Here is a 9,494-nt window from a genome sequence, read left to right on the forward strand (position 1 = left end):
TCACAACTAGGCCTTTAGATTCTAAGGCCCCCAATGAGATGAGATTTCTTCAACTGGGGCACGGTACCACGCACATCCTTTAAAATTCTAGTGGATCTATCTGATTTCGTAGCTTGATTGAGCCTATCCCGGTTGTCTTACATGGACTGTCATTCCCCATGTAAACAGTCCGCCATTGATTCTTCGAAACAAAGAACCACTCCCTGATGGGACACATATGATAGGCACACCTGAATCCAATATCCACTCGTCTGGATGCGATGTTGAAGGTGAAACCGTCAAGAACAATCTGACTCCGCATCATTTTTGCATTCAGCAACATTTGCATCTTGCGAAGCCTTTTTCTTTCTTCTTCAACTTTGGGCAGTCTTTCTTCCAATGTCCTTTCTCATAACAGAAACGCACACTCATCTTTGCAGCTCGCTTTTTCGATTTGGACCTTCCTCTTCTTTCTTTCTTCTTTGATCGGCCTTGTTGACGACCTCTTCCTCTTGCCACTAATGCTTCTCTGTAACTTGCTTTGCCTTTCATTTTATCTGTCTTTCGCAATTCATGACTATACAAAGCAGAACATACAGTATCTAAAGACACATTCTCTTTACCGTGGAGTAATGTGTCTCCAGATGTTCAAATTCATCAGGTAGAGACGACAACAACATCAATGCCAGATCCTCATCCTCAAATATCACATCTAAATTTAGCAGGTCTGCTACTAATGGTTAAACAAAGTAATGTGTTCATTCATAGTGGTACCTGGTCGGTATTCAATCGGAACAACCTTTTCTTCTTCATAAGGAGCTTATTCTGACCACTCTTCTTTCAGAAATTTGTCCTCCAGTGTCTTCCACAATCTATGTGCAGAAGTCTCATTCTTGACAGCATACTTCTGCTCCCTGGATAGACACGACCGAATTGTTCCACAAGCTAACCGATTTATGGTACTCCAATCTTTATCATCTATATCTTCTGGTTTCTTTTCTTCATGAATGGCAATGTCAAGACCTTGCTGGAAAAGAGAGTCTAGAACCTCCCCCTGCCACATACCAAAATGGCCAGTACCGTCAAATATCTCCACCGTCAATTTCATATTTGACAGTGGAACCTCGACCACGATGACGAAGAACTAGCCTTGTTTTCTTGATCATTACCCCGCCATTACAGACTCAAAATAAAGTATTCAATATTACAAACAAATAGAACCAAGGACGAACCTTGGCTCTGATACCACTTGTTGAGAAAACCGGGTAATTTTCTCTCAATAGTGAAATGAACCGATTCAGTAATTTCAGAGTAGACCCCATTGGGTTAACTCTGAAATTACTGAATCGGTTTCATTTCACTATTTGAGAGAAAATTACCCGGTTTTCTCAACAAAAACCTCATGCCTTATATCTATGCACAAATTGCAGCTAACAAAAGAGCTAAACTAAAACAGAAAGTAAAACGTTGGAGCGAGTTGTTCCAACGGATAGATCCTAACGGTCACTTTCTAACAAACTCTCGGATGCACCGAGCTTGTTTCCTTTCATCTCTTCAAGCTGAATGCTAATCCACTTTCAACAACATTAATCATCTCACATAACTTATATTACTACTTGTAAGTTGTAAATAAATACATTGTGTTGATGGGTTAACAAATTTAGCAATTTAATACTAATAGTTATCATTATACGCACCCCAATGTATGTATGCATCGCTTTATTTCTTACCCAGAAGCTTCATGACCAAAAATCCGAGGGAAAATCCGATGAGCTTCATCCTTCAAGGCATGAACCACACAACAAATTAGACGAGGACGAAGCTCAGCACAAGATCTCTATGGTCTAAGACTGAAAATGGTAGTAATAAATTTTTATTACTATAAAAAGATGTTTTTATCTTAATCAACTCCAATGATACCTGGCTGCGCCAATATGTGAGATCGGTTTGGCAGATTGAAGTGAACAGTACCCCCGAATCCGGAGCTCCCATTTTATGAGGAGGATCGACCCGAATGTCCTCCACCATCAAACGGCTGCCCCGGACCATACGCCCCCGCAGCTGTAACATTTTCTGACTAATTACAACCTATATGAATTATGCAGTAAGAAACATGATCTATGATGATATTAATATACCTTTGCATGTAAAACTTTTCCGATGGTATCATTTGAAATTGAATCCTTGTTGCCATTACTACCCATTTTTTTGTCTAAGTGTGATGTTTGGACTTCGATGTTGTTTCTATATTCTACTACTTTTATACAGTATATTTATAGGCAATAAGTGCATGTGTTTCAGATTTAATATTTGTTCCGTGACTTAAAACATTTTGATTTAAGAGATTTAATATAGATTTCATACTCCGATTTATTGTGTATATGATATAATATTATATTGTGGGGATATTTTTGTTCGTTCCAGATTTAATATTTAGGAATACACATTATTATTCGGAATAATAATGCTAGACTCAAACAATAATAAGGTTACATTTTGATTTTGGCATTAATAATATACTCCCTCAGTCCTTAAAGAATATATATTACTTTTATCATTTTAGTCCATTCTCTCTAATTTGGCCAAGTCTAAATATAATTTTTTTTTAACCAATTATATATCACTAATAATATGGCTCTACAATTCAATAATACTACTTCTATTACATTTTCCTTCTCTTTTTTTTACATTTTTCATCATTCTCTTACTTTATTATTACCATTATAATCTTTTTTATGTATCAAAATGACTAAGACGTTGGTATGTCATTATCTCTATGATATTGCACGTAAGGAACAGTGATATTGATATGAAAGAAGTATATGAAAGAATTAAGTGATATTGTATCAAAAGAAAAACGATATGGATTGTGACTAAAACGTTGCGTGAATCATTGTCCTCTCTTTGGCAGAAATGAATAATGATATATAATAAAGCGATTACACGTACTCCCTCATTTTTTTACGTCGGGGCTAAAATTTTTAATAGATAGATTATAAATTATGTTGAATGAATTAAATGAAAATAAAATAAAATAAAATAAGAGAGATTAGGTCATCCACTACGCTGTCACTATATCGCCGTTCCTTAAACTACTATTGGGGGCTTCATTGTCCTTTTTTACTCCATCCCTTAACTAAGGGACGGAACCTGCAACCCTCCGTCTCTTATCCGTCACTTAACCGTCCCTTAATTACTATTCAATTTTTTTTTTTTCACTTTTTTTCCAACCATTCATTAATAAAAACACACTTCATTAAATAAAATAAACTTACAACATAAAATTCGTAAAAAACATTAATAATTTCCTAAAAAATAAAAATACATAATTTAATAATTTCCTCCGCTAAAGTTTGCACAAATGTGCTCAATTAGATCCTCTTGGAGTTGGGTGTGGGCGCTAGAGTCGCTTGTCCTTGCACGAATAGATAACCGGTCTTGTATAGACGGATGCGCTCCACTTCGAGGCGGACTACTTGCGGTTGAGCTTCCGGGGGATTCAGGGTCGAACCAATTTCCCACCTCGGGTCCTTCGTCTTGGACAATCATGTTGTACAGATTATGCACGTATACATGATGTCGACCATGCTCTCCATGAACCACGAACGAGACGGAGCTTTGATGATGTTGAAGCGCGCTTGGAGAACCCCGAACGCCCTCTCCACATCCTTGCGAGCAGCCTCCTGCTTCTGCGCAAAAGAGCCTGCTTTGGGTGGGTTCGCAGGCCTGCTGCACGTCTTCACGAAGGTCGGCCACTTCGGGTAGATGTCGTCGGCGAGATAGTACCCCATTTTATACAGCCGGTTGTTGGCGACGAAGTTGATGGCCGGCGCTTTACCGTCCAAAACTTCGGTAAAGAGGTCGGACTGGTGGAGCATGTTAACTTCGTTGTTCGACCCGGGGACCCCGAAGTACGCGTTCCAGATCCAAAGCCGGTAGTCGGCAACGGCCTAAGTACAACGGTGGGTGGGTGCCTTTGTGGCCGCTCGTGTAGGACCCCCTCCACGCCACCGGACAATTCTTCTATTGCCAGTGCATGCAATCGACACTACCAAGCATCCCAGGGAATCTGTGCACTTGTTCGTGCAGGTCGAGGAGGAACTGACAATCAATCGTGCTTGGCCTCCGAAAAAATTCATCGGTGAAGGCTGCCCGGAAGCCTTTGCAGAATTTGAGCAAACACGTGCGCCCAGTGGTGTCTCCGATGTGGAGGTATTCGTCGAACATGTCGGTCGTTTGTCCAGTCGTAAGCTGACGGATTGCTGTAGTACATTTCTGCAGCGTCGTGTGGCTGGGACGGCCAACCGCGTCGAACCCTTCTCGGAAAAACTCTTCCCGGGCAGCCAAAGTATTCGCGATGTGGAGAAATAGCGGTTTCCCCATGCGGAAATCGCGACGGAAGTAGGTATCTCCCCAAACCGGGTTATCGCAGAAGTAGTCGCGTACTAACCTTGCGGCGGCTTCCTCCCGGTTACGATGGATGTACGTCCGGGAGCGTCGTTGGGGCAGCGCGGCTTCCTCCGCCTCCCGCGTCGATCTTCTTAAAGTGATTGTTCCATTATTTGACGCATTTGCTCCAAATGATCCATTAGTTTGAGTTGATTTGAGATGGAAATTGGAGTGGATATAGAAAGCATTTGAGATGAATAGATGTGTGTTTTGTGTGAAATGAGTATGAAATATGAGTCTTTATAGAGTAAAGAAATTTAAAAAAAAAAAAACAATTTGAAAAACGGCTAAAAAAAACGGTAACATTACCGTTTGAAAAAAAATTATATTTAAATTCAAATTTTAAAAAAATGAATTATTGCGTCAGCGTGACGAAACCCACTCGCTGGCCAGCGAGTGGGCGTCACGCATGGCCTGGGAGCTCGGCGCGTGGCGAGACGTCGCGTCCCGCGTCGCGGCGTGACGGGTCTCGGGACGGGCTGAGGACGGAACGGCCTGCTGCAACGCGTCCCGCCGCGGTTCCATCCCTCCGTGACGGTGACGGGACGCGTAGTGGATGCTCTTAATAAAGTAGGAAAGGCAAAGAGAGAGTAAAGTAGGTAATAAAATGAAATAAAAGTAATATTTTATTTTTGTCAAAAAAAAGAAATGACCAAGTCTAGAGTTGTAAAGTGGCTCGGGCCGGCCCAGCTCGGCCCAGACCCGTCTATATTGAGGCCACGGCCAGACCCAGGCCCATGTCTGAGCCGGGGTGGGATTTTAAAAGTTTGCTTAGCCCGGACCGGCTGGGCTGGGCTGGACTTCGTTTCAATTTTTTATTTATGTATTTAAAGATATCGTAAATGTATTATATGCAAAAATAAAACATATAACTTGTATTTATATCTCATTAACTAAATCTAAATTTAAATAATGTGTTTAAGTTCATTTTATTGACTTTGTGTTATCAATATTTTTCATGTTCTTTATTCTATTTAAAGAAAAGTGTATAACTAAAGGAAAAATCAATATTGTTAGTTTTTGTTAGTAGATGATGACACATAAGTTGATGTTGCATTTTAAAACTACAAGTATAAGAACTAACTAGAAAATTAAATAATTCTATAATTATTCATCAAATATCAAGGTTTGAATTACGTAAATTACTAATTTTCTTAAAGTTAAACTTCAGAACCGTCTTTGTTATCTCTTAGATAAAAAAATATAAGAAAAAAATAGATGAAGTCGGGATTGAATGTTGCAATCATGATTTAATTAGTTGGAAACGTATGTTGATATTAAACTATTACTGTTTGAATCCATTCGGTGACACCAAAAAAATTGGAACAATAGACAAAATTAACATGTCTCGTGCACAAGATGACATGCATGAATAGAGAAATATACTATCATTAGTGATTAATCTCCTAATTACATTAAAAATACTAATTATAGAAGGTGAGCCTTTGATGGGCCCAGACCTGGGCTTCAGATGGTCCTGGGCCTGGGTCGGGCCTGGGTTTACAAAACGGCCCAATTGGAGCCCATCTCAACTAATGAGCCCAGCCCATGCCCGCTTCGTTTCACTGGTGGGCCGGGTCCGGCCCAGTTGACAACTCTAACTCAGTCACTTATCTTAGTCAGAACATCCCAAAAATGAATAAGACTTAATTAGTTTGGATGGAGAGAGTAAGAAATCAATGATGTTAGCCTCAACGATAATAATTTTAGGGCTTGACGTTATATATATATATATATATATATATATATAGGTCCATGATCAATTGAGATTTTTTAGGCTAATTGAGAAATGAGATGCAACATCAGCCACTCATTTTTATTAAATGAGTGGTCCAGATTTGCCCAAAAAATATTTTGAGATTAATTATTATGAAAAGGGTATAATGGTAAATTAGTTGAAAACAAATGAAAACTAACTTTCTCCCCTCCCATTCTCTTCCCTTACGCCTCCACCTTCTGCTCATCTCCTCCTCCACTCTTTTTCCGACCCTTCTCGCTGATGCTCCGCCTCAAATCACGGCAACGCTCCTCCTCACCCCGTCACCAGCTCCTTCCTCGCCGGAGACGCCGCCGGAGTGGAATCCCTAGCTCGCCGTCCGACGCCTCGAGCAGATAGCCTAGATCTCCGGCCGCGATTCGCCGGAATCCGACACCAATTCGACGATTCCTTCCTCAACCTCTCCGGATTCGCCGCAATCCGACGCCGATTCGACGATTCTTTCCTCAGCCGCTCCGGATCCGTGACTGGAAGTGGGAGATGTAGTGATGTCCTCCTCGAAACTCTTCATGAACGAGTCGAGGTCGTGGATGGAAGTGGCAGAGATCGGAATCCTCTTCGATTCCGTCCAACAGATCCTCCCTCAGCCGCTCCACCTCCGGCGAGTCAATCTCCTCCGACTCCGTCTCCGTTTCTGTTATGGAATTATCAATTAAGCTATTGCATAGTTGTATACTATGATGCTTAGAGAAGATTAAGTCAAATAGTTGTTATTTTTTAATTACAATAATTGTTTTTGAGTTGTTGACAATATATACAAGCTTTTGACAAGCTGTTGACATTTGATATACAAGCTAATACATTTTACTATAAGTTGTTGACATTTGATATATAAGCCGGTGACACTATGACAACTATGGTGCATATCGTGTCAACGGCACATACATGTCATGTCCAACTACACATACAAGCCATGTCAACTGTGTTACAAGCCATGTCAATTACACGTACAACCATAGTCAACTGCACATAGAAACCATGTCAACAACAATTATAAGTCATGTCAACTAGACATATAAGCCATGTCAACAATCCGACACATTAAAACACGAATGACACTTATACCCCCGTGTTGACATAATGTGATAGCTGTTGACATTTAGTTAATCTTGTGGATTAATGGCTGATATTGCATCTCATTTCTCAATTTAGCTAAATAATCTCAACCTAGCAGCACCCTATATATATATATATATATATATATATATATATAAAGCGACGTAAAACGTTGTTTGAGATCATTATGATGTGAGCATGGGTGATGCGCATCGTATTCCGAGTCATTGAACGACTTGAGTCGGCCACTAATGAGGGCCATGCCATGTCACCTCCATGGTGCGATATCCGTTCTCGTTCGCAACCTCATCGTAAGGGACTGTATTGTGAAACACCAATTAAACCACTGTCAACTATTCTCACCGTTGACAAAACATATCTTTTTGTATCCTTTGTATTGGATCCAAATTTCAGCTCCAACTAAATAAAAATTAATTTATAATGATTTTTGTGAGATAGTTACCTCTGTTATGGTAAGTGTTAGAAGGATCGTCCGAGGATGACATCAATGAGGTTTGACCTCATTTTTCACTAGACACTTTTCTTCCATCACTTTTTTAATTTACCAATTTTGGCATTAAAACATATATCATCTTAAACTTCTTATTTTAGGTGGCGAAAGGAGTATGATTTTTCCATATATTTCTTCAGTATGTTCCAATAAAATAGTCATAAATCATAACGATTTGGACCTAGGGGAGACTCATTTCTTAAATTGAAAACACGTGCATCTCTACTTTATTCTTCCTCTTATTTTATCTCTCCATTTAACATATAAAAAAGCCCGTGCTGCCTAAGGAAGGACCCATCTCCTTGAAATAGAGAGAGTGTATTGAAGAATGTGAATTTCCATTATTGAAAGTTAGTAAGAAATCACATATGTATATGAAATATGGTTCATATGGATACACATATGTTAAGCAGTATTAGAAATGAGTCGCCCACCCCTTAAAAGAGTGAGTGATCTATTTCTAATATGACTATGAATACAAAATGTATAGTTATGCTTCGCTTGAGACCTTGAGTGAGTCAAATGATATTGTTGACGTGTCACGACGATAATGTAAAAGTAAACTATCCATATTTCATATGCTAAATCATGTAAATTTGATTCTTAAATAATATCCTCTCCGTTCAAGAATAATCTTATTTTACAATTTTGGAGTGTTTTTCCTATTTTAGAAATGGAATTTTTTTTTTCAGTCTCTATCCACTTTTTCTCTTCTATCTTATTTATTCTCTTTCTCCCTCTTACTTAATCTACTTTGTCTTCCATATCTCTTGATGTACCAATTATTCATTAAAATTTGTGCATCCATAAATGATATTATTCTTCGTGAACGGAATGAGTATTCCTTAAATTAAAGTTTAATAATTTATTGATCCATCAATTCAACACAAAAATTATGTATAAATAAAGAGTAAAGGCCAAAATTGGTCCTAAACATATGCTCATTTTACAATTTTGGTTCTAGACTTTATCTTTTGAATTTTTACATTCCAACATTTCAACTCAGATCACAATCGGTCCTACACTAATAGTTCCGTCAATTTTTAAACGGTCAACGGTTTTTAACCCAATTTTGACCAACTTAAGCAATTTTTAATTATTTAATAATCAAAATTATTTTTTTAAATAAAATCATAAATTATTTATTCCAAATCATAAATTATTTATTCCAATTTTTAACAGTCATCGATTCATTCACTAGGGTTTCAAAACTGCGCCACTTTCATCTTCTTCCTCCGCTGAAAAACGAAGAACCTTCGTGGCTCAACTTCGTAATGCTGGAGCGGTCGTCCTGCAGCAGAGGTTCCGCGGCCAGGTCCGGCGAGAGTGGTGACTGACGTGACCTTCGATTCCGGTACGAGTCTTGCAATTGCAAGAAACTTGCTTCACTCCGAATCATCAAAAGCCATGGCAAACCTAAAAGGGGAAGCTCTACTTTGTTTGTGAGAAAAAAGAGTGCACTTTTTTCAAGTGGTGCGAACCAATCGGGTCAATTAAAGAAGAAGAAGACGACGTGGATTCATCACTGATGCTGGCCGAGACGGATGGGGAAACTTTAGGGTTGATTTTGGCATCGATCAATGATAATAATCAGACCATACAGAAATTAACTACTGTTGTGATGTATGGATTATGGTTCTTTGTTATTGTAATGTTTGTAATGTTTGTTTGTATGTTGAAATTCAAGTAGTGAATTTCAGATGATGAACAATCGAAGTGTAG

The sequence above is a fragment of the Salvia splendens genome, chromosome 11, assembly GCF_004379255.2.
Source record: "Salvia splendens isolate huo1 chromosome 11, SspV2, whole genome shotgun sequence".
Taxonomy (NCBI): Eukaryota; Viridiplantae; Streptophyta; class Magnoliopsida; order Lamiales; family Lamiaceae; genus Salvia; species Salvia splendens.